Below are 24,738 nucleotides of genomic sequence, written 5' to 3'. Positions count from 1 at the left end.
TGGAAAGAGGCTGTTAATAACGAAATTGAATCCATTATGCAAAATCATACTTGGGAATTGGTGGATCTTCCACCTTATTCTAAACCTCCTAGACATAAGTGGATATTCAAGAGAAAAATGAAAGCAGATGGTTCAATAGACAAAAGCAAGACTTGTGGTAAAAGGTTACAGACAAAATGAAGGTCTTGACTATTTTGACACATATTTCTCTGTGACAAGAATAACATCCATGCACATGCTTATTGCTATTGCAACGTTGTATAATTTAGAAATACATCAAATAGATGTTAAGACAGCTTTCTTAAATGGTGATCTAAATGAAGAGATCTATATGGAGCAACCCAAAGGGCTTGTAGTGCCAAGGCCAAAAAAAAAAATTTGTCGGCTTGTAAAATCTCTTTATGGATTAAAACAAGCACATAAGCAATGGCTTGAGAAATTTGATCATGCTATGCTTACTAATGGGTTTAAGATAAACGAATGTGACAAGTGCATCTACATTAAAAGTATTGACTAAGGATATATCATAGTTTGTCTTTATGTGGATGACATGCTTATTATTGGAAGTAGTCAAAATATGATCAAATCAACTAAGTAAATGCTGAACAAAAGATTTGATATGAAAGATATGAGGATCTCAGATGTAATATTACGAACAAAAATCACGAAAACATCTGACAGTTATACATTATCTCAATCACATTATATTGAGAAAATTCTTGGTAAATTTATCAAGGATGATATGAATGTAGCTAGAACACCTGTAGACATCAGTCTTTATTTATCAAAAAATAAAGGTGATGTGGTGTCTCAGTTAAAATACTCCCAAATCATTAGAAGCCTAATGTACCTAATGAATTGTACTCGTCCTGATATAGCTTATGTTATCGGTAAATTGAGTAGGTACACTAGCAACCCCGGAGAAAACCATTGAAAAGCGATCATTCGGGTTCTTAGATATCTAAGATTTACCCATGATCATGGTTTTAACTTTACTCAATATCCTACAGTATTAGAAGGCTATTGTGATGCCAATTGGATATTGGATACTAAAGATTCAAAATCCACTAGTGAATATGTCTTTACTTTGTAAGGCGCTACTGTTTCTTGGAAATCCATGAAACAAACATGCATCGCACGATCCACAATTGAATCTGAGTTCATTACTTTAGATAAAGCAGGAGAAGAAGAAGAATGACTTTATCACTTCTTAGAAGACATTCCAATGTAGCCAAAACCTGTGCCAGCTATCTGTATTCATTGTGATAGTCAATCTGTAATAGGTAGGGCACAAAATCATATGCATAATGGTAAGTTACGACATATTTGTCGTCGACATAATATTGTAAGGCAATTGCTCTCAAATGGAATAATCTCAATAGATTATATAAAATCTAAAGAGTGACTAAAGAGCAAGTGCATAGTTCATCAAAGGGGATGAGATTAAAGCCTGTTACATAAGAGTCATCATAATGGTAACCCTACTTATATGACTGGAGATCCCAAGAACTAAGTTCAAAAGGACAACTAAGTTATATGTGGCTTGCCAGAAATCATCAAGGGATTAAAATTTTCTACCAATTTCTATGGTGAGAGTGATATCTGCAATATGTGTTATATGCAGGGGTTTAAGGATAAGCTTTGCTTTTAATGATTACTTATATCTTAATTTAGGCATAAAATCAAGACGAGTATAAGGGATACTCACAATAAGAATCACCTATATGAGTGTCGAACTAGGGCCGGTTCTATGAGAATGAAGAGGCTAAATTCTCAAGAAGCACTCACGAACAACCAGGAATGTTCAAGGCCAAAATGAACACAACCATGAAAACCGCGATGTGTCAAAATATATTTTGTGTGAAATCTATTGTCTTGGCTTACACAAACGGCTGAACAATTCAAGGCATCGCGTCCATTGGTTAGCTAGTAAATCTGATAGGTTATCACTAAGGAAGGTTCAAGGCTGAAAGCTACCTATCCTGATGCAAGATATTTTCGATTTATACTCTTTCGAAAAATTCTGCATATTGTTGCATTTCTGTTGTCATCAAATTCCATTCATGTGGGGGATTGTTAGAAATGGTTTTGGAAGTTTTGGAAAAATCAGATTTTTTCTTAACTTTGGTCTAATTTTTAGGTGGAACCCATGCGCCAAAGTTGGCGGGTCTAATTGGTAATGCGTTCTATGCCGCGTTGTGATTCACGTGCTATATTTGGTTGCTAAAAACCATTATCGGGTGAATGGAAAATTGAAGCCAAAGTGAGCTTCATGGAAATTCCTTAAGGTTTGAATAATGGCTTGTCCCACATTAATTTGGTGGGTATACTTTGAGTGGGTTTATAAGGCTTGAGTTTGGAACTTGGGATATGCCCTAAAGGGCACCCAGGTTTTGTAGAGAGGGAGGTTATGAGCAAAGTATGCTAGACTCATTGGACCCAAAATAAGCACACGTGTGCGCGCCGTCGTCGTCGTCCGTCCGTCTAGTCGGCGGGCTGGACTGGACTTGGGCGCGGGTGCGTGGTGGGACGTTGGGTTGGACTTGTCCGACCTAATACTAATTATTTTTGGGGCAAAAACTTTTGAATTTTATTTTTCTAAAATTAAATTCTAATTTTTTGGAATTTGAATTTTAGAAATTAATTCCAAAAAATTATGCCTGATTTTTCCTCCACCAAAATTCTGCTTGATTTTTATCTGTTTGAATTTAAATCGGAATAGTTTCAGTATCTATTCAAATTCAAACCCAAACAGTGCCATATATGTTCATTTAAACCGAACAGGTTTGCACCTATTTAATTCAAACCAAATAGTCACATTTTCTCCTATAAATAGACAGACCCTCTATTGATTTTTCATTTATTCACAATTTTCGTTCTTCTCCTCTGTAATAAATCTCTGCATATTGCTGCATTAAATTTTTGTGAGAAAAAGTGTAAACACTTAGGCCCCGTTTGTTTTCAGAGATATAATGGAGGAGATTGATAGTGAGGGGATTAAGTAAAATTGTGTTTGTTTTGATGATAGTTGTTAGTGTAGGGATTGTCAAATTATTTTTATATAAAATAAATATAAAAAAATACAAAAAATTAAACATTAATGTTTTTAAAAAAATACCCAACATGTAAAAAAATTTGAAAAAATAAAAATAAAATAAAAAATTTTCAGAAAAAAATAAAACAAATAAAATAATGATTTTTACTTAACAAAAAATACAAAAAAAAAAAAAATTTAAACATTAATGTTAAAAAAAATGCCCGACATGTAAAAAATAAAATAAAAAATAAATAAAAATAAAAAATTTCTGATCCGCCGGACTATTTTTCTAATACCAAGTCCAGAAGACCCATCTGAATCCCCTTAGTGAGGCCCATCCTAATCCGGAGCTCACTATCAATCCCCTCCCCGTCTCTCAAAACAAACACAATATTAATGGGTCCCACCTCACTACCGATCCCAATCATCCCTCTAACTCTCTAAACAAACAGGGCCTTTGTTCGTTATGCAAACAATTTGTAGTGTTGCTTTTGTTTGTTATTGATCATTTTATCCTGGGAGATAGATGTTCACAATTTGAAAGTACCGTGGAGAGGACGAATCTGTCTTAAGGACACAGTGTTAAACACTGGACTTAATCAGAAAATTTGTACAAGAAATTAATTTGGTAAGTAATTAATTTATTTTCTATTTTTATTATTTTTCTGTTTCAGATTTTCATTTTGTTTTTGTAACAAAATAAAATTTTATTTTATTTTATTTTTTGATTTGATTTTTGTAATCAAACAAACTCTCCCATCTCTTTTATTTCTTTTGTATTCTGTTTATTATTAAGTACACAAATAAAATTTATTTTTTAAATACAATGAAAATGTTAGGGAAAATCTATGATTCCCCACAAGTAAATCAATTAATGGGAATAAAAATTAATGCGGAAAAATTAAATCAAAGGCAACACAAGAATTTTTACGTGGTTCCCTCAATGTGAGGTACGCCCACGGGATCGAAATCCGATTCTACTATCAACCAAATAAGTTCCAAACGATTACAAACGAGACACTAATGGTCTCACAAAACCACCCTTAGGCGAATTCCAAATAATCACAAATAAACAAGAGGAAAGACCTCACCAAATAGATGAACCAAAATCTTCAGAATCAGAGTTGAAGAAGATCCAAAATAATCTACCGAAACCAATTCACACGCACACTATAATGTGCGTAGCAGCCACCAAATCCAAAACCAACCATAGCACGATTTGTCCAAAGTTGATGACCACAGATGCAATCCTCAAAGAATAGTCAAAACCTGCGGCTGCCACTTCGGAAGAAAACAAAATATATATGGTAAACTTGTGGGCTTTTTTATCAAACCCTAGTTGTAACCAAATTGGATTGAGTTTCCACAAATTAAATATAATATATAAAAATATATTATAATTAATACTAAACCAAATTAAACTCTTTTTTCAAAATCAATTGGGTCCCACACTCGAATAAGGAGGTATACCCAACAATTCTCTCCCTACCGACTTAGGTGGAGATATCAACCATACCTACCAAAGTTCGACACTTCAAATGTTTATCCCTCGACAAAGTCTTAGTCAACATATCCGAAATATTAACACCCGTGTGAACCTTTTCGAGTTGCAACAATTTCGAATCTAACACATCACGAATCCAATGGTATCTCACATCAATGTGTTTCGATCTCGAATGAAAAGTAGAATTTTTACTCAAGTGAATAGCACTTTGACTATCACAATAAAGCACATACTTTTCTTGTTTCAAACCAAATTCTTGCAAAAATTTCTTTAACCATAACTCGTCTTTGCAAGCTTCTGTAACGACAATAAATTCAACTTCGGTAGTTGAGAGAGCAACACATTTTTGTAATTTAGATTGCCATGCCCAGCTCCCCCTGCAAAAGTCATCAAATACCCTGAAGTAGATTTCCTAGAATCAATATCACCGGCCATGTTAGAATCTGTGAACCCATCAAGCATCGACTTACCATCCCCAAAACACAAACACACCTTCAAAGTCCCTTGAAGATACCTCAGAATCTATTTTACCGCTGCCCAATGTTCTTTACTCGGTTTAGAGAGAAACCGACTCACCACACTAACGGCGTGAGCAATATCCGGCCTTGTACAAACCATGGCATACATTAAAGAACAAACTTCTGAAGCATAAGGAACTTTCAACATCTCTTCCTTGTCTTTCTCACTTGTAGGACATTGATTCGAACTAACCTTGAAGTGACCTGCAAGTGGACAACCAACCGGCTTTGCTTTATTCATGTTGAACCTCTCAAGAACTTTTTCAATGTAACTTTCTTGAGACAACCAAATCAGCCCCTCTTTGCAATCACGAACAATTTTCATACCAAGTATTTGCTTTGTCGGCCCCAAATCTTTCATAGCAAAAGACTTTCTCAACTCCAATTTCGACCTGTTTATCATGATATAATCTTGACCCACAATTAACATGTTATCAACATAAAGCAAAAGAATAATAAATTTACCATTCGAAATTTTTTTCACAAACACACAATGGTCCGAAATGGTTTTAGAAAAACCATTATTCATCATGAAAGAGTCAAATTTTTTGTACCATTGCCGCGGGGCTTACTTGAGACCATACAAACTTTTCTTCAATTTGCAAACAAATTTCTCTTTCCATTTTTCCACAAAACCTTCCGGTTGCTCCATGTAAATTTCTTCTTCAAGATCACCATGTAAAAATGCGGTCTTCACATCAAGTTGCTCAACATCAAGGTTATACTTACAGCCATGCCAAGTATAACTCGAATAGAAGACATCTTCACAATCGGCGAGAAAATTTCATCAAAATCAATACCTTTCTTTTGCCCAAAGTCTTTCACAACAAGACGTGCTTTGTACCTTAGATTCTTGCCATCATTCTTCAATTTGAAGACCCACTTATTTTTCAAATTTTTCCTCCCCTTAGGCAACTTCACTAAATCATAGGTGTGATTTTTCAGTAAGAAATTCATCTCCTCTTCCATGGCCTTTTTCTAATCACCTTTCTTTGCATGCTCAATTGCTTCTTGGTAGCTCTCGGGCTCCCCTTGATCAGAAATCAACACAAACTCATTGGGAGGATATTTTCTTGAAGGTTGTCAGTTCCTTTTAGATTTCCTCAACTCAAGTTGTGGTAGCGGTTCTTGAGTTGGATGCTCTTCCTTAATTTCGGGTTCAACTTCATTTTGAATAGCATCATCATCATCTACATCTTCAAGAGGTGGCTGCACATCTCCCCCATTTTCATCATCCACCGAAGATGAAGGAGATGGATCCATGTCAATGAGATCACTAGTTTTTGGCTCTGGTCGATCACCTTTGCCAAAGTCTTCAATTGTTTGGCCTTCAAGAAACACAACATCACGGCTTCGAATGATTTTCTTGTCGACCGGATCCCACAATCTATACCCGAATTCATCACGCCCATAGCCAAGAAAAATACACTATCTTGACTTGCTATCAAGCTTGGACCTCTCATATTTTGAAATGTGAACAAAAGCTCGGCAACCAAACACTCTCAAGTGCTCATAAGATACATCTTTACTGGTCCAAACTCTTTCTGGAACATCACTATTCAATGGATGGGAAGGAGACAAATTGATCACGTCAACCGCTGTCTTCAATGTCTCACCCCAAAAGGATCTTGGCAATTTAGCTTGTGAAAGCAAACACCTTGTTCTTTCCACAATGGTGCGGTTCATCCTCTCGGCAACTCCATTTTGTTGAGGAGTTTTCTTAACTATCTTTTGATGTCGAATACCTTGGCTGTGACAATACTCATCAAATGGCCCAATGTATTCACTACCATTGTCTGATCGGATGCACTTCAATTTCTATCATGTTTCTCTTTCAACCATGGCTTGAAAATGCTTAAATACTTCTAGAACTTGATCTTTAGTTTTTAGTAGAAAAGCCCAAACTTTCCTTGAATAATCATCAATGAAAGTAACAAAATAAAGTGCACCACCATGTGTTCTAACTTTTAAAGGACCACAAACATCCGAATCAATGAACACAAGTTTTGAGATGTGTACCTTTCAAACTGGGTAGAAGCTCTTTCTTGAACAAAACTTGTAGCCCGTTTTCACTTATATAGCCAAGCTGCTTGTGCATAATTCTGTAGAAGTATCATCTTCAAGTGCATTGATAACACCTTTACAAATTTTTCCTTGCATCAAATAAAGTGTATGAGTCTTCTTGCACTTAGCCACCACCAAAGAACCCTTCGCGAGCTTCCATATTCCATCACCAAATTTGTTGTTGAAGCCTTTATCATCTAGCTTCCCAGTAGAGATCAAATTGAGGCGAATGTCGGGAACATGCCTCACATCTTTAAGCAACAACTTGCAACCCAAATTTGTTTCCAAGCAAACATCACCCATGCCAATAATCTTGGACAAACCTTCATTGCCCATTCGAACAAAACCATAATCTCCTTTGGTGTAGGTAGTGAAGAAATCAACTTGAGAAGTCACATGAAAAGAAGCACCAGAATCAATCACCCAATTACTCTCTTGGCCCACAAAATTGATACAATCATCTTCACAAACGACCATGAGATCATCGGTAGTAACTGCTGTTGTGTCTTCTTGCTTCTTATCCACACTTTTGTCACGCATTTTCTCCTTGTTCTTGAGCTTTCGGCATTCTCGCTTCATGTGCCCTTTCTCATAGCAATAATAGCACTCAATGTCTTTCTTTGAAAAAGAACCATCTTTTGATTTGTCACGACTTTGATCACGACCATGAGGAGTCTTACTCCTCCCCCTTGTTTTGCTTCGGCCTCTCACAACGAATGCTTCTGAATGAGAGGAACATGCTGATTTTCTTCTAGTTTTTTCATTCAGCAGGCTACTAGTGACTTGGCCCATTGTGACAACTCCATCGGGTGCCGAATTACTAACGGTCACAACCAAAGTCTCCTAACTTTCGGGCAAAGAACTAAGTAGCATCAAAGCCTGTAACTCATCATCAAAAACAATTTTCATAGAAGCAAGTTGGTTAACAATACTCTTTATTTCATTCAGATGTTCCGGAATAGGGCTGCCCTCTTTATATTTTAAATTAACCAACTTACGAAACAGAAAAGCTTTATTTGCGGCTAATTTTCTATCATAAAGACTCTCTAATTTTTTTCATAAATCATGTGCCGAAATTTCAGTAGCAACATGATGAAATACACTGTCATCGATCCATTAATGGATAACTTCAATGACTTTTCGATTAAGCCTATTCCATTCATCATCTTTCATACCCTCGGGTTTGCCAGAATCACCCTCAATAAGTCCATACAAATATTTACAAAATAATAGGTCCTCCATTTTAGTTTTCTAAGTTACCCAATTGCTTCCATTGAAGCTAGACATACGACCCATATTCCCCTCCATTGATTTACACAAATAAATAAACCCAAATAAACCGAAAGCTCTAATACCAATTGTTAGGGAAAATCTATAATTCCCCACAAGTAAATCAATTAATGGGAATAAAAACTAATGCGGAAAAATTAAATCAAAGGCAACACAAGAATTTTTACGTGGTTCCCTCAATGTGAGGTACGTCCACGGGATCGAAATCTGATTTCACTATCAACTAAATAAGTTCCAAACGATTACAAACGAGACACTAATGGTCTCACAAAATCACCCTTAGGTGAATTCTAAATAAATACAAATAAATAAGAGGAAAGACCTCACCAAATAGATGAACCAAAATTTTCAGAATCAGAGTTGAAGAAAATCTAAAATAATCTACCCAAACCAATTCACAGGCACACTATAATGTGCGTAGCAGCCACCAAATTCAAAACCAACCATAGCACGATTTGCCCAAAGTTGATGACCACAGATGCAATCGTCAAAGAATAGTCAAAATTTGCGGCTGCCACTTCGGAAGAAAACAAAACATATATAGCCTCCATTTGGGAAGTGGGTTGGCTTTTTGACTTTTTGACTTTTTTATCCTGGGCTTAAAAGTTTGGTTTGGGAAGGACTTTTTGGCTTTTTGATTTTTTTGAGTTTTTTTGTGAGAGAAGAATGTAATGATTATGGGTTGGATGTGATGTTTTATTTGTTATGACTAAAATAGCCTATTTTGGTTTTTGTGATTAAAATAGCTAAAAAAGCCTGCAAACCCACTTGTCAAACACAGGCATAGTAAATTTGTGAGCTTTTTTTATCAAACCTTAGTTATAACCAAATTAGATTGGGTCTCCACAAATTAAATATAATATATAAAAATATATTATAATTAATATTAAACTAAATTAAACTCTTTTTCTAAAATCAATTGGATCTCACACTCTAATAAAGAGATATACATAACAGAAAATTGTCTGACAAAAATATTAAAAAATAAATAGACAAGTAAAATGTATATTTACTGTGTACTTTACGTAAATAAAATGCGTATCAGTGCTGACAAAAAGTTAAGATTATTAATTACCGAAGTACATGTTTTTTATTTTATTATTATTATTTTTTTTTTTGGGGGTAAGTACCAAAGTACATGTTCGATACATGTGGGTTTGTTGGGAAACTTGGGATGGGGTAGACCCCTCACAATTTTTTAAAAATTTTTTGTCGCTCTATGTGAGGTGTTTTAAGAATTTGATAAAAAGTTAATTTTAAATTTTTATTAAATTTTTTAATTTTTTAAAAAATGATTTTAAAAATTGGTAAAAAGTTAACTTTTTATTTTTTAGTTTAATATTTATTTATGGTGTTATATTAAATTAAAATGATTAAAATATCCTTATCCAACATAAGAAATTTATTTTTTTTATTTTTTTGTCATAGGCCCTAATTTCACACTTACGCTTTTGGCTCTTCCCAAACTAATTTTGTTGCGTTTTTGGCCACTTACGCTTTTGAAAAATGATAAACAACGTGACTTTTTATGAAAGTTTCCAAAATGACACTATGTAATTAGCAAGGGAAAAGGTAATAAAAGATATCAAATTCTTCCTCTTAAGTTTTGAATCCGTAATCTTACATTACAAAGTGATGTGTTACACAATTGATAAATTAGTATTTTTTTGATTTTTTAACTAAAATATAATGTAAAAAAATTAGTATATTTGAAATAATTTTTTAATTTTTTACAAAAAAATATACAAAAAGTAGAGAGAAAAATAAATTTTTAACTTTTTGATATAAATTATTAATTTTTTAATTTTTTTTAAAAGTTATGATTAATTCTGTGGGATTCGTTATGCTATAGTATTGCTAATCCCTACATGGTGAGATTAATAATATTATACCTTGAGATTAGTCATATTATTTTATTTAATCATAAAAAATAATTGTATATCAATCCTCAAAAGTGCCCCCCCAAAAAAAAATAAAAAATAAAATCAAAACGGTGCTTTCACACGTGGGTATTTATTGACATTTCAACATTTAATCTTTGGCCAATTCTCTTGTTCCCCTCTTGATTCTTGAAATTAATAGACCCACGTGGTGTTTTAGTATGAAAATACTAACAAAAATTGCTTTTTGAAAAAAGAAAAAATTACATTTCAATGGAGCACCGGCAAAATAATTATATTTTTATGACGGTATAACTCTTCTGTGTATATGGTATAAATTTATTTATGTGTTTATTAAAACTCTTCATGTGTATCATAGTTGAATCCAAACAATTTCTTATTCCAATTTGTAATGCAGATTGTTCCATGTATTTACAGTTTCTTATAAAAAATTTAAAAAAAAGAAGTGTATTTTATTTGGCCATTTGGGAGGAGAGCAAGCAGCTGCATTTTGCAGCATTCCAAAAAAGCCACTAGCAACATAAAAAAGCAAAGACTAACTTGGGAAGGGACAAAAATGCAGGTGGTGAAATTATGTAATTGCCCTCCATGAAATTATGTAATTGTTTAAACAAGCACATGAGTCAAAAAGAAAATTTCCTAAGTTTGATAGGAAATTTTTGATCATTTTAATATGACGTGACACCATAAATAAATATTATACAAAAAAAATAAAATAAATCTTTTTGTCAACTTCCCAAATTACTTTCCAAAAAAGGGCCTTGTTTGGCAAGAGGCTATTTTAACTAATTAGCCAAAAAGTTACTAAGGCCTCGTTTGGGAACAGGCTAATTTAGTAACTTTTTGGCTGTTTGGCTAAAAAGGTAGGTAAAAAAAACTTATATGTTTGGGATGACTTTTTGGCTAATTACGAAAAGATGTGCAAAAAGTAGAGAGAAAAGAGAATCTTTGACTTTTTGATATGGATTGTTGGCTTTTTGACTAATTTAGTAACTTTTTGGCTAATTGGCTAAAATAGCCTCTTGCCAAACGAGGCCTAAATTAGCCAAAAAGCCAATAACCCATACCAAAAAGTCAAAAATTCTCTTTTCTCTCTACTTTTTGCACATATTTTCGTAATTAGCCAAAAAATCATCCCAAACATACAAAATTTTTTTACCTACTTTTTTAATCAAATAGCTAAAAAATTACTAAATTAACTTGTTCCCAAACGAAAAGCTTGGTTGCCATGTATGATAATAGTCAACACGAAAACTTGGTCAAGACGAAGTTGGTGAAAAAGGGAACCCATTGTTGTGGAAAAATTTTCATTGTGCAATGCATATGATATTCAATTTGTCATGTATTTTTTTTGTAAAATATTATGTAATTTTTTTTATTAAAGTTATGATAAAAAGTAAAATATATTTTTGTGATAATGTTATTTATTTTGTAGTACATATTGCACATTTTTTTATTGAAATATTTGTTAACTACAAATTACGTAACATTATCATAAAAATGTATAATTTTGTTTCTGAGTCACAAATTGATATATTTCTATTAAAAAATTACAAAACATTTGTTACAAAAATACTTCATACATATCATCAAAATGTATAATATGCACCTTTACGTAACATTTACTATAAAGCAGCTAGAACTTATTAAAATTCGAAAGCGGTCAATTTAGGATATATTAGTTAAAGTTTAAGATTTAGAATTTAGAGATATCAAGGAAACTCTACCTTTGACAAGAAAGTAGTGTGGACAAGTTTTCCTTCCCATATCCCATTATACCTCGTACCTTTTCCAATATATATATATATATATATATAATATAATTTTATTTTATTAAATACAACAAGACAACATTTTTTTTAAATCGATTACAAACATTAAAATCACTTAATTTCATTTTTTTATTTCTCATTTTATATTTTTTAAATCTTGTTATCATGTCATCACTCCTTTTCATTAGTATGTCATTTTTAATATTGTGAAATTAACTCAACTTTGTCTCAATTTATCACGTTCCTCTATCTCTTTGATTTGTCTCACTCTAATTAGTATGATTTAGGGTAGGATAAGACCCTCTATCTCTTTGATTTGTCTCACTCCTAATACAGATTTTGGTAGGATAAGACACTAAATTCACTTCTACCCTATCTTATCACCTTCTCTATTTTAATGTCAATAATTAATTCTTATTAAAATTGAAGCTTGATATCTTCTCGTCCACATGAGAAATTATAATTTAATAATACTTAAATATGAAGTCGGTCACCCAAGCCTAATCAGCTAAGAAGAAAATGAAAGTTAAGATCTCGGAGCATTTCCCTTTGTTTATACACTACACAATTTATGTGAATGATATATATTATATGATTAATTTAAAATTATAAATTTATGTATAAAAAGTGTATCAACTTTACTCGTAAGTTTTAAAATTTTAAACCTATAAAAATAGATGTTGTTGACACACTTGACACAAATGTGGCCATCTCAAAGGGGTGGTGGGTCCTTCCTTCCCAACAATTTGAAAACTCCATCGTTTTATATATGTATATATGGTCAAGAAGGATTAATGACAAGTAAATTTGACTTGACTGAATAATATATATATATATATATATATATATATATATATTATTTTAGGACTCTTTCTTCATCCGTATGAATCTCTCTATTTGATACTTCCTCCTAGCTAGTGGGTGTTTGGAAACTTGATGAAAAAGTTATTTCTAGAAGAACTTAATGTGGGGATAATTTTCTAACCACACTGTCCGCTTAGTAATCAGCTGGAAAGCACTGGTAGAATAGATGGTTTCAGCTAGCCTGCAACAGAAAGAAAAGGCTCCGGCGGTGGCTTTTCCACCCGGGGCACTCCGACGATCAAATCAGTATATCTCTCAAAGATAATCAAGTGCTAAACTTACTACTTAAAACATAAAACTGCGTATCTTAGACCCACGGGGGTGCCTCTTTTTTATAGCCAACATAAACCTAGTCCCACTAGAAGCTTAACTTCCATGGACTCCCATTCAGGGCTTACTTTGGATTTCTCAAAAGATAAAGATAAACTCCCAAAGAACTTTATTCTTATCTTGGCTAAGTCTCCTCTTTACTCTAGGACTCTTGTCCCTTATCTTTTATCCATTCATCTCGGATTCCGATATCTTCGCAGATAACCTCAGCTTTGCCGAGGTAACCTTGGCGTAACAACCAGGACACGTGGCACTTCGGCTGACACGTCGGCGTCACCTTGCCACGTGTTGGTACTCAGAAAATATGTCCCCACAACTGTCCCCTAGGTTCTATTACCTCGGCATTCTGAGGTGATGGAACCTATATCTGTATTTTTTTTCAGTAAATTGGCTTAAAGTTTGATAGCCGAGATCATTCATTTTTGGCCGACATGCTTTCCCTAAAAAATCAAGATTTTTGAGGAACTTCTCACGCGCATGAGCTGCCATGCACTTCAATCCAACCGTTTTAGCCACGCGTTTTCCTCTTACTGGTTCGTACAGGTGACGCGCCTGTTAGCCACCTTTTTCTTTATGTGCGCCGTCTGACGCCCTCGTTCTTCCAAGCGTATTGATTGTTTTTGCCACCGTTTCTGTTTAATCAAAAACCTTTTCCCTTTTTTCCGTCTCTTCACTTTTTCATCGCTCTCTCTCTCTCTAGCTTTCGTAATCCCCCATTGCTCAAGCTTCCGAAGCTTTGCAACCTTCTCCGTTCACTCTTTCCGGCGAGATTTCCGCCGGTCTTCTGCTCCTGCAATCGTCGTAGGACATCGGCAAATCCCTTTTCGGCTTCCCTTTTTCTGGTAAGCTACTGTTCTTTTCATTTTCAATTCCTTGATGTTTCTTCTTGTTCCCTGTCGCCATTACTGTACTGTTTCAAGCTTTTTTAATTCATAAATCGTACATCTGAATGTATTCATCCATGATTTTGCCTTTGCCCATATTTTGAACATGCGCACTGTTTCACCACTTCTTTGCACTTTTGCCACTGTTTTTGGCCATATATTTATGTATTCTTCATGTTCTTGATAGCCCATCTCAATTTCTGTTTCTGAAACTTTGTTTTTGTTTTCTGTTTTTTGCATCTTTTCCAGATCTGTGCCTTTGATCTTCATCTTCATAGCTTTAGGTTTGGGATTTGTTTGTAGAACCCACGATTTAGGGCAAAACTGAAACATTCTTTACAAATTTCTGTACCAGCACAAACCTAGGTTTTTGCCGAGGTCCCATCAATAAGAAACATCTTCTTTCTGAATTTTAACCCTTCTAAGATTAAGCCGATATCATGGGTATGTGGAAACATAGGGTAAACACCCCCTCCAAACTAGAATACTTTAGACAGGAGTTTGAAATCCCAGCCGATGTCAATCTGAGGTTGGCTGGGGATGATGACTCCATCATGCCTACCGAAAACACCATGCCCTTCCCTATAGTCGTCTTTATAGAGTGTGGACTTCGGCTTCCATTAAACATTCCGTTTCGTGAGGTTTTCCATTACTATGAGTTGAACCCCATGCAATTGGCAATCAATTCCTATCGAGTGATCTTTGGTATTATAGCCCTAGCTAAACGGGAAAATGCTAGGATCACCCTTGCCGACATCCAATATTGCTATACCATGTGTGGCCTTAACTTGAAAGAAAAAGGCTACATTTATTACCTTAAGCCGAGGTCCACAGAATTCAAAATTGTAGCCGACCTCCAAGACTCCAACAAAGGGGCTGGAGATGATTATTTCATTATCTCGGAGAACTGGGAGTTTGCCCCAGATGAAGACCTCCACCTCTTCCCTCTCCCACGATCGGTCTTTATAGAGGGTAATGGTAAGAGCCCTGCATTCATATTTGTTTTACTTTTAAAGTCTTGTATACTTTATCTGTTTCATAATGTCTGCTTTGCCTTTACTTTTGAAGTTCTTCCTCAGCCGCCAAAAAACTTTCGCCAATCCTTTGTTCCCAGCAAGGATTTAAAAAAACTACTGGACCTGCCAGTTCAGAAGCGAAAGGCACCCCTGCTTCTCAACTTCATCCCTAACATACAAATCAGCTCTCCTCGACGTCTCCAAGAAGAAGAAGAAGAAGAGCTTATCTTCACTTTCTGCCATTACCCCACAGACTGCATCCACATCTCGGACAGATCAGGGGTCAACTTCTGATCCGGCCGAGCAACTGTCTACTTCAGTTCCATACTTGGTTCCAATTTCACAGCGTCGCCGCCGACGTCGAACAGTTTCTACTGCCGAGATGGGTCGCGCAAAACTAGTTGCGAAAGATCTTTTGGCCAGCATTCCATCATCGGTTGATGATCAACCAGTACAAACCCTTCCTCCACCTAAGCCAAAAGAGTTAAGAAGGCCCAACCAAAGGCTAAAGTTACTCAGACTGAGTTTGAGGATGCTTTGCCTATATCAAAGTTGGCTGAGAGCGACAAACCTCAACCTTCTGCTGGGAAGAGGCGCTCTGAAATACAGCCATCAGAATCCCCAAAATCTAAAAAACCGAGGTCCTCCTCCACGACAACTTCGGGATCCAAACAGGGCGGCATCCCTTGGACCCCTCAAATTACTCTGGAGGACAAGCCAGTCCTGACTACTGACAGTGCCGATGATATTAATGTCAGCGTAGCACTCAGTACCGCTCTGCTTTTGCCAGGGGACTTAGAGCGAAATGCTGGCTTTAGCGAGTATGAGAATTACGCCCTAATGCATCAACACTCTGTTCAGGTAAATGTCTTCTAATTGGTGAATTTTTTTCTTTCTTTATTTCATACTTTGAATATTCTTTAATACCTCTATTTTCTTTCAAGCCATCCAGCATGCCCATTCTTTTTCAATGCAATCTTTTGAGAATCGGCAAAAGTTGGCCGACATGAAGAAGGAGTTCTCTTCCATTCAAAAGATCAATAAGGGCCTTGAATAAAAAATGAAGAAGCTGGAGGATCAAGCCGAAGCTGTAATTAAAGCTCAGAATAATGCTAAAGAGAAGGCTGAGGCGGCTGAGGCTGTCAGAAAGGTGGTTGAATCTCAAAGGAGAGAGGCCGAGGAAAAAATGGCCCACGCTGAGAAAGAGCTTCAGGAGGCCCTGGCCACCAAAGAAGCTGAAATCAAAGACGCTGATGAAAAGGCGTATAATCAAGGCATGGCCGATGTTACTGAGGCCTATGAACTTCAAGTGAAGCAGGCATGCAACAAGGGTTTCATCCTTGGTTGGATGTCTCTTCTGAAAAAACTTAATGTTCCTGATGACTCTCCTTTGCGCAAGGCCGACGCCATTCCCTTGCCATTTCCTCCAGCCCCAACTCCAAATGAAGATGTCGGCGAATCTAATGCTGAGGATAAGGCCGAGGAGGAAGATGACGAGGCTTTGATTAGGAAATCAAAAGACGCTGATGGGGCTAAGTCCCTTCCTCAGAATGATCAAGTCCTAGACTTGACTCAGGACGAGGAAGGTGATTTGGTTCCCATAGAAGCTATTCCCGAGATCGCACCCGCCGACATCCCTTCTGAGGTCAAGACTGTTGAAGCAACTCTTCAAGAAATTGACGCCGAGATAGCGGCAGAGAAGGAAGCCGAGGTGGTATCTGACCTTCAATTTCAACAATCTGGAGAAGAGGAGCCTTAGCTCTAAGTCTTGTATTTTCTTGCTTCTTAATCTTAGGGAACAATGTATGTTCTTTGTATGGCCGATGTGCCCCACTTTTTTCTTTGAATGTTAATATAACGTTTTTCTTTTATTGAATGCTTGTACTTCTATCTTCTCTTTTATGTCTTCATATGATTCTATACTTAGAATATTCTGCATATATGTACTCATTCTTCTTTGTACAATCTTCTCGGGGTAACATACCTCGGTTATGCCAATCTGATGATATACCTCGGCAATTTTCTTGTCTTTGATTTATCTTTAACTTGTAAATTGTTACAAATTTCAACAAGTGAAGATAGACAATTATCTCGGCTTAACTTCAACTTGTAAATTGTTACAAATTTCAACAAGTGAAGATAAACAATTATCTCGGCTTAACTTCAACTTGTAAATTGCTACAAATTTCAACAAGCGTTAAGCATTATTTCAGTTTAATTTCAACTTGTAAATTGCTACAAATTTCAACAAGTGAAGATAAACAATTATCTCGGCTTAACTTCAACTTGTAAATTGCTACAAATTTCAACAAGTGAAGATAAACAATTATCTCGGCTTAACTTCAACTTGTAAATTGCTACAAATTTCAACAAGCGTTAAGCATTATTTCAGTTTAACTTCAACTTGTAAATTGCTACAAATTTCAACAAGTGAAGATAAACAATTATCTCGGTTTAATTTCAACTTGTAAATTGCTACAAATTTCAACAAGCGAAGATAGACAATTATCTCGGCTTAACTTCAACTTGTAAATTGCTACAAATTTCAACAAGCGTTAAGCATTATTTTCAGTTTAACTTCAACTTGTAAATTGCTACAAATTTCAACAAGCGTTAAGCATTATTTTCAGTTTAACTTTAACTTGTAAATTGCTACAAATTTCAACAAGTGACCATAAACAATTATCTCGGCTTAACTTCAACTTATAAATTGCTACAAATTTCAACAAGCGTTAAGCATTATTGTCTTCTCTCTGCCCCTAATGTGAACCTGAGTTCCACTTGGGTTCTCATTATTCAGAAACAATCATTATGTATCTTTTATCAATTCACAAGTCCTTGGAGAACTCTGCTAAAATTTTATTGATGATGTCGGTAAAAAATAACAAGGACCATCTAATGATAGAAAAATTTCAAATTACAAGTGTTCCAGGGTCTTGGCAATGCTTTGCCCTCATTGTCTTCAAGTCGGTATGCTCTATTGCCCAATATCGAAGTAATTCTGTAGGGCCCTTCCCAGTTTGGGCCAAGCTTGCCCTCTCTCGGATCCTTCTTGTTGCCAACAACTTTTGTTAGGACTAGGTCGCCGACCTGAAAATCCCTTGGATTAACCTTCTTATTGTAAGCTCTAGCAAGCTGTTGCTGGTATGTTGCGAGCTGAATTGCAGCTTTCTCCCTTCTTTCTTCTAAGAGATCTAAATCTCGGGCTGGAAGTATATCATTTGTGTCATTCTCTACTCCTTTGGTTCTGATCCTTGGGATGCCGACTTCTAGTGGGATGACTGCTTCTGTGCCATAAGCCATGGCAAATGGGGTTTCCCCTGTTGATCTTCTCGGCGTAGTCCGATATGCCCAGAGTACATTGGGCAATTCGTCTACCCTTTCCTTTTGCTGTCTGCAGTTTCTTTTCTATCCCATCCAAAATTACTTTGTTGGATGCTTCTGCTTGCCCATTGCTTTGGGAAAAACTTGGTGTTGAAAAGTAATTTTTTTATCTTGAATTTCGCACAGAAGTTCTTGATGAGTTTGCTGTCAAACTGCGTTCCGTTGTCGGCAACTATTGCCCTTGGGATGCCAAATCTGGTGATGATATTTCTCTATATGAAATTCTTGACGTCCACATCTCGGATTTTGGCAAGAGGTTCTGCTTCTATCCACTTCGTGAAGTAATCTGTTACTACCAACAAGTACTTCCTTTGCCCAGTTGCTTGGGGCAACTGTCCAATGAGATCCATGTCCCATTGGGCAAATGGCCATGGACTGGATACAGGGTTTAGGTCAGCAGCTGGCTGGTGTATCAAAGGTGCGAACCTTTGGCATTGTTCACATTTCTTCACGTAGGCTTCTGCATCTTTTTGCATGTAGGGCCACCAATACCCCTGGGTAATGGCCCTGTGAGCTAGTGATCTGCCCCCAGCGTGGCTTCCACAAATTTCTTCATGAATTTCGTATAGAGAGTCTTCAACCTGCGAAGGGTGTACACACCTTAAAAGGGGTCCTGTGAAGGACCTTCTATAGAGATGTCCGTCCGCTGTCAGACTGAATCTTGCCGACTTCAATCTGATTCTGTGTGCCTCCTTATGGTCTTCTGGCAGCTTTTCCTCTTTCAGGAATGCAACAATTGCATCCATCCAGCTTGGTCCCATATCTACACACATTGCTTCTTGCTCTGTGATCGGCTGTTCTATGCTTGGGCTTGACAGATAGTCAATCATTATTGTTCTTGTTTTTCCAGTTTGCATTGAGCTTGCCAAGTTGGCCAACGCGTCGGCGTGGTTGTAATCATCTCGGCTGACTTGAAGAAGTCGGCAGTTGCGAAACAAGGCTGCCAGTCAGATGACCTCTTTTGCGTATGCCGACATCTTCTTATCTCGGGTTGCAAACTCTCCTGTTGTTTGATTTACTATAAGTTGTGAATCACAAAAAATTATTACCTCATCTGCTTCTGCTGCCACTGCTAGCTTCAGTCCTACAATTAGTGCTTTGTATTCTGCCTCATTGTTTGAGGCCTTGAACCCCAATCGAATAGACTGTTCCAATATCTCCCAATCCGGAGATATTAACACTACTCTTGCCCCTGCTCCTTGCCGGTTTGAACTCCCATTGACAAACAGGCGAAAGGAGTCGCCGATGTAAATGCTACAGGGTCTTAGTTTTTCTTTTCCTTGTTCTTTTGTCTTTGACTGGGCTTCTCCTTGTTTTCTTGGACATTGTTCATCTTGGCTCAACGGAGCCTGATGTCTGATGGATTCCGGCGAAAATTTGGCCACGAAGTCGGCCAAAACTTGGCCCTTAATTGCTGTTCTCGACCTGAACTCCAGGTCATACTGGCCCAAGGCCACTACCCATCTTGCTATTCTTCCAGTTAAGTCTCCTTGTTGTAACAAAGACTTCAGTGGGTGTTCTGTTCGCACTATAATCTTGTGCGTTTGAAAGTAATGGCTCAGCTTCTTTGAAGCCATTACTAAAGCTAGCGCTAATTTTTCCAAGGGTAGATACCTTGTTTCTGCATCGGCTAAGGTTTTGCTTACATAGTAAACAGCCCTTTGCTCCGCTTTTTCTTCACGAATTAATACCGCACTTGTTGCGTGTTCTGAAACGGCTAAGTACAAAAACAGTTCTTTTCCAGGTTCAGGTGTTGAGAGGAATGGAGCCGTGGTCAGATACTTCTTTAGGTCGGCCAAGGTGGCCTCACATTCCTCAGTCCATAGGAAGTCTGTGGCTTTCTTTACCAGGTTGAAGAAAGGTTTACATTTGTCTGAGCTTCGGCTTATGAACCTGTTTAGGGCTGCGGCTCTTCCAGTAAGCATCTGAACCTGTTTTGCCAACGTCGGGCTTTTTAGCTCTAGGATGGCCTTGATTTGATCTGGGCTGGCCTCAATGCCCTTTCTTGTTACCAAGTACCCCAAAAATTTACCTGATCCAACTCCAAACACGCATTTCGATGCGTTGAGTCGGAGTCGGTATGTTTTGAGTATCTCAAAGACTTCTTTTAGGTTGGCAAGATGGCCCCTTGGTTCCTTGGTCTTCACAACCATGTCGTCAATGTAGACTTCCACTGGTTGGCCAATCAGATTTTTGAACATCTTGGTTACCAACCTTTGGTAAGTTGCTCCTGCGTTTTTCAACCCAAAAGGCATTACCTTGTAACAATACAGTCCTTTCGGGGTGATAAATGTTGTCTTCTCTTCGTCTGGGGGGTACATGGCTATCTGGTGGTATCCTCTGTAAGCGTCCAGGAAGCTCATCCTTCCATGTCCAGATGTGGCGTCTACCAACTAGTCAATCTTGGGTAGAGGAAAACAGTCTTTGGGACAAGCTTTGTTCAGGCTCGTAAAATCTACGCAGACCTGCCATTTATCGTTTTTCTTCTTTACCACTACTGTGTTGGATAGCCATGTCGGGTAATGAACTTCTCGGATGGCCCTGGCCTCCAGAAGTCTGTCCAGTTCTTCTTCTACTACTTCAACGTGCATCAACGTCGGTCTTCTGGCTCGCTGAATCACAGGTTTTGCCGACCTGTCGACATTCGATCTGTGGTAAGTGACCTCGGGGTCAATGCCAGGCATTTCGTAAGGTGTCCAGGCGAGCACCTCAATGTTGGCTCTTAGAAAAGTCTCCAACTCTTTTTCTTCCTCTTCGGCTAAGCCCGAGCCGAGAAGAAAGAAGCGTTCTTCATCCCCATCCTGAACGAGGATTTTCTTCAGCGCCTCTTCACTCTTCTCGGCTGGTTCTTTGCCGACGTCTTCTAGGACTTTCACGCCCTCATCTTCAATTTCTGCCTTTTCTGGTTCTTGAATGTTGCAGGTGGATTTCACTGCTGCCATGGAGCAATTCTTTGCCTGCAGTTGATCTCCTCTGACTTCTTCAATCCCATGCTCTGTTGGGAACCGTAGTAGTTGATGCAATGTTGAGGGAACTGCCCCCATTGCATGCAACCATGGTCTTCCCAAGATGATGTTATATGGTGAAGGTGTGTCAATCACCATGAATTTTGTCCTGATCTTCTTAGTGCCAACTTGTACTTCCAAGCTTGTTGCGTCCAGTGGCCACGTCGGCGTTCCATTGAAGCCGACCATCGGGCCATTTGATTGCTCCAAGTCATCAGGATGAATGCCCAACTCTTTGTAACATCTAGTGTACATGATGTCGCAAGAGCTGCCTTGATCAATCAGGATGCGTTTCATTTGGCATTCCCCAACCTGGAGGGATACTACCAAGGCATCATTATGGGGATGTTGGACCATTTCTAAGTCGGCTTCAGTAAACGCTATCGTCGGTCCCTGGCATTCTTCGGGCCGAGGTTGTTTATGTCCAACCTGGTTCACGTGCTGCAGGTGTTTTACCTTCTGGGTCTCTCCTCGTATGTCATTTTCGTTCACCTTTGAGTGAATTACGTTAACCACCCGTGGTCCTCCTACGGGTGGTTGCTGTGCTGGGGGAGGCGGAGCTGCTGGTGCTTGAGGCAATCTTGCCTGTTCTTCTCTAGTCCTAGCTTCATCAACAAGGTCCCTCAGATGTCCTTGCCTTACCAAGTCTTCTAAGTGTGCTTTTAGGGCTCTGCAGCCCTGAGTTGGGTGCCCTTCTTCATTGTGGTAAGCACAACGCCTACCGACGTTTCTTTCCATGAATTCCCCTGGTGTTCTTGTCGTTCCTCTAAAATACGGTTGGTTTCGTATTTGATCCAAGACTTTGTGGATCGGGACTCGGAATATAGTCGTTACTGCCTGTTTAGCCCTCCGTTCCGTTTCTTGTTTGTTCGGTCCATTGTTACCTCGGCTTCGCTTCGGCGAGCTGTTTCATTTCTCCTGCTTTGTTTCTTTATTTCCTAACGCATCCTCCTCGGCTCTGGCGTACTTTTCGATTCTCGCCATGAGTTCTTCCATGCTTTTTGGCAATGTCTTTGCCAAAGACTTCCATAGTGGGCAGTCATCTTTTAGGCCGTTCTTGAAAGACACGACTGCTACCTCTTGGTTGCATTCGGGTATTCGATTGAATACCTCGTAGTACCTTTTTGCGTAGGCTCGAAGGCCTTCATCCTTGGTGATTTTTAAAGCCATCAATGCGTCGACCCTCAAGGGCTGTAGTTTATTTGTCACAAACCTGGTCACAAACATCTCGGCCAGGCCTTCCCAAGTCTTTACGCTTCCCTTCGGTAGTTTATGGAACCAATCTGATGCAATTTCCCCAAAGGACGAGGGGAATACTTTACAGAGCAGCGGCTCGTTCCCATTATATAATGCCATCGAATTCAGATATAGCCCAACGTGGAAGTTGGGATCTGACTTACCATCATATATTTGGAATCTCGGCATACTGAATCTCTTTGGTGCTTCAAATTTGTCTAGTTCCACCTAGAATGGTGTCTTCGGCTTAACCGGGGAAGTTACCTCGGCTTCAGCATTCTGTTGCTTCCTCTTGAGGTAATCTCTCAAGTCTTCTTTACTCCTCCCTAGAGCTCGGCTATCTCTGGACTTCAATCTCTTCGGCACACTACTTTCGGCCTCGTGGTGGGCTCGTTTTAATCTCTCTCCATGTGTTGTGTCAAAGCAGAGAGCCTGCCCTTGAACATGCCGATGTACTTTGGGCTCTGGATCCTTCGTGTGATACGTTTTTCGGGACTCCTCTCGTCCACCTTCCCTGGAAGGTCGGTGAGAGTGCCTTCCACTCCTGGTGTACTGAGGGATTTCGGGGATGGTCTTCTTCCTCCCTTCTGGGTGTTAGTTGCTGGCATCGGCGTATCCTGCAGCGGGTATGGTGACTGCATGACATTGTTTTGCATCATGAAGTTGACCACTGACTGTAGGTCTGCCAACTTGTTTGCCAAGTCTTTTACTTCCTCATCCCTCCGTAGGCACCTATCCCTCCATACCTGAAGGTTATCTTCGTTATAGTACTTGCTTTGGTCTGTCCTCTTCGAAGTGTCGTCCTCCTGGCCGACGTCTTTCTCTCCGTGGCCTTGGTCATGAGTTTCTACATTGTGGTTGTCTCCTTCAATGTCAAGGTCAATTGGTCTGCCACTCCCAGCAGGAGTGTCGCCCCCAATGTTTTCCTTCTGTTCGTTACTGGCCATCTATTCTTCTAAGTTTCCCATAGACGGCACCAAATTGTGTGGGTAATTTTCTGACCACACTGCCCGCCTAGTAATCAGCTGGAAAGCACTGGCAGAATAGATGGTTTCAGCTAATCTGCAATAGAAAGAAAAGGCTCCGGCGGTGGCTCTTCCACCCGGGGGCACTCTGACGATCAAGTCAGTATATCTCTCAAAGATAATCAAGTGCTAAACTTACTACTCAAAGCATAAAACTGCGTACCTTAGACCCACGGTGGTGCCTCTTTTTTATAGCCAACATAAACCTAGTCCCACTAGAAGCCTGACTTCCATGGACTCCCATTCAGGGCATACTTTGGATTTCTCAAGAGATAAAGATAAACTCCCAAAGAGCTTTATCCTTATCTTGGCTAAGTCTCCTCTTTACTCTAGGATTCCTGTCCCTTATCTTTTATCCATTCATCTCGGATTCCGATATCTTCGGAGATAACCTCGGCCTTGCCGAGATAACCTCGGCGTAATAACCAGGACACGTGGCACCTCGGCTAACATGCCGGCGTCACCTTGCCACGTGTTGGTACTCAGAAAATATATCCCCACACTTACTGATAAATTTTATATATTTTTAATTGTTATTAAAAAAATCCTATTTTAAATTAAAAAAAATTCAAGAAGTTGCTACATCCCATTACCGCTAGACTTCCGTTAGACGGTCATCGGAGACTCGCCGACATATTCAACATCGCCGGGAAGTCGTCGGAATATCTAGAATGTTTGATGGACATCAAGAATATCACTGGAGACTTACCAAAATGTCTAAAATATTGTCGGGAAAAAAAGAAAAAATAAACTGAGAAATTAAAGTGAAAAATTATAGTAAAATGTACTAAATATTAATAAACTAAAAGAAGAAAAAAAATCTAAGAACAATAAACAACAGCAATGGAAAAAAAAAGTATGTTATTTTCAATTTTTGTAAGGTTTAATCAAATAATTTTTAATATTGA

The sequence above is a fragment of the Camellia sinensis genome, chromosome 3, assembly GCF_055761805.1.
Source record: "Camellia sinensis isolate YWXY chromosome 3, ASM5576180v1, whole genome shotgun sequence".
NCBI lineage: Eukaryota > Viridiplantae > Streptophyta > Magnoliopsida > Ericales > Theaceae > Camellia > Camellia sinensis.
This window is presented reverse-complemented; position numbering follows the sequence as displayed.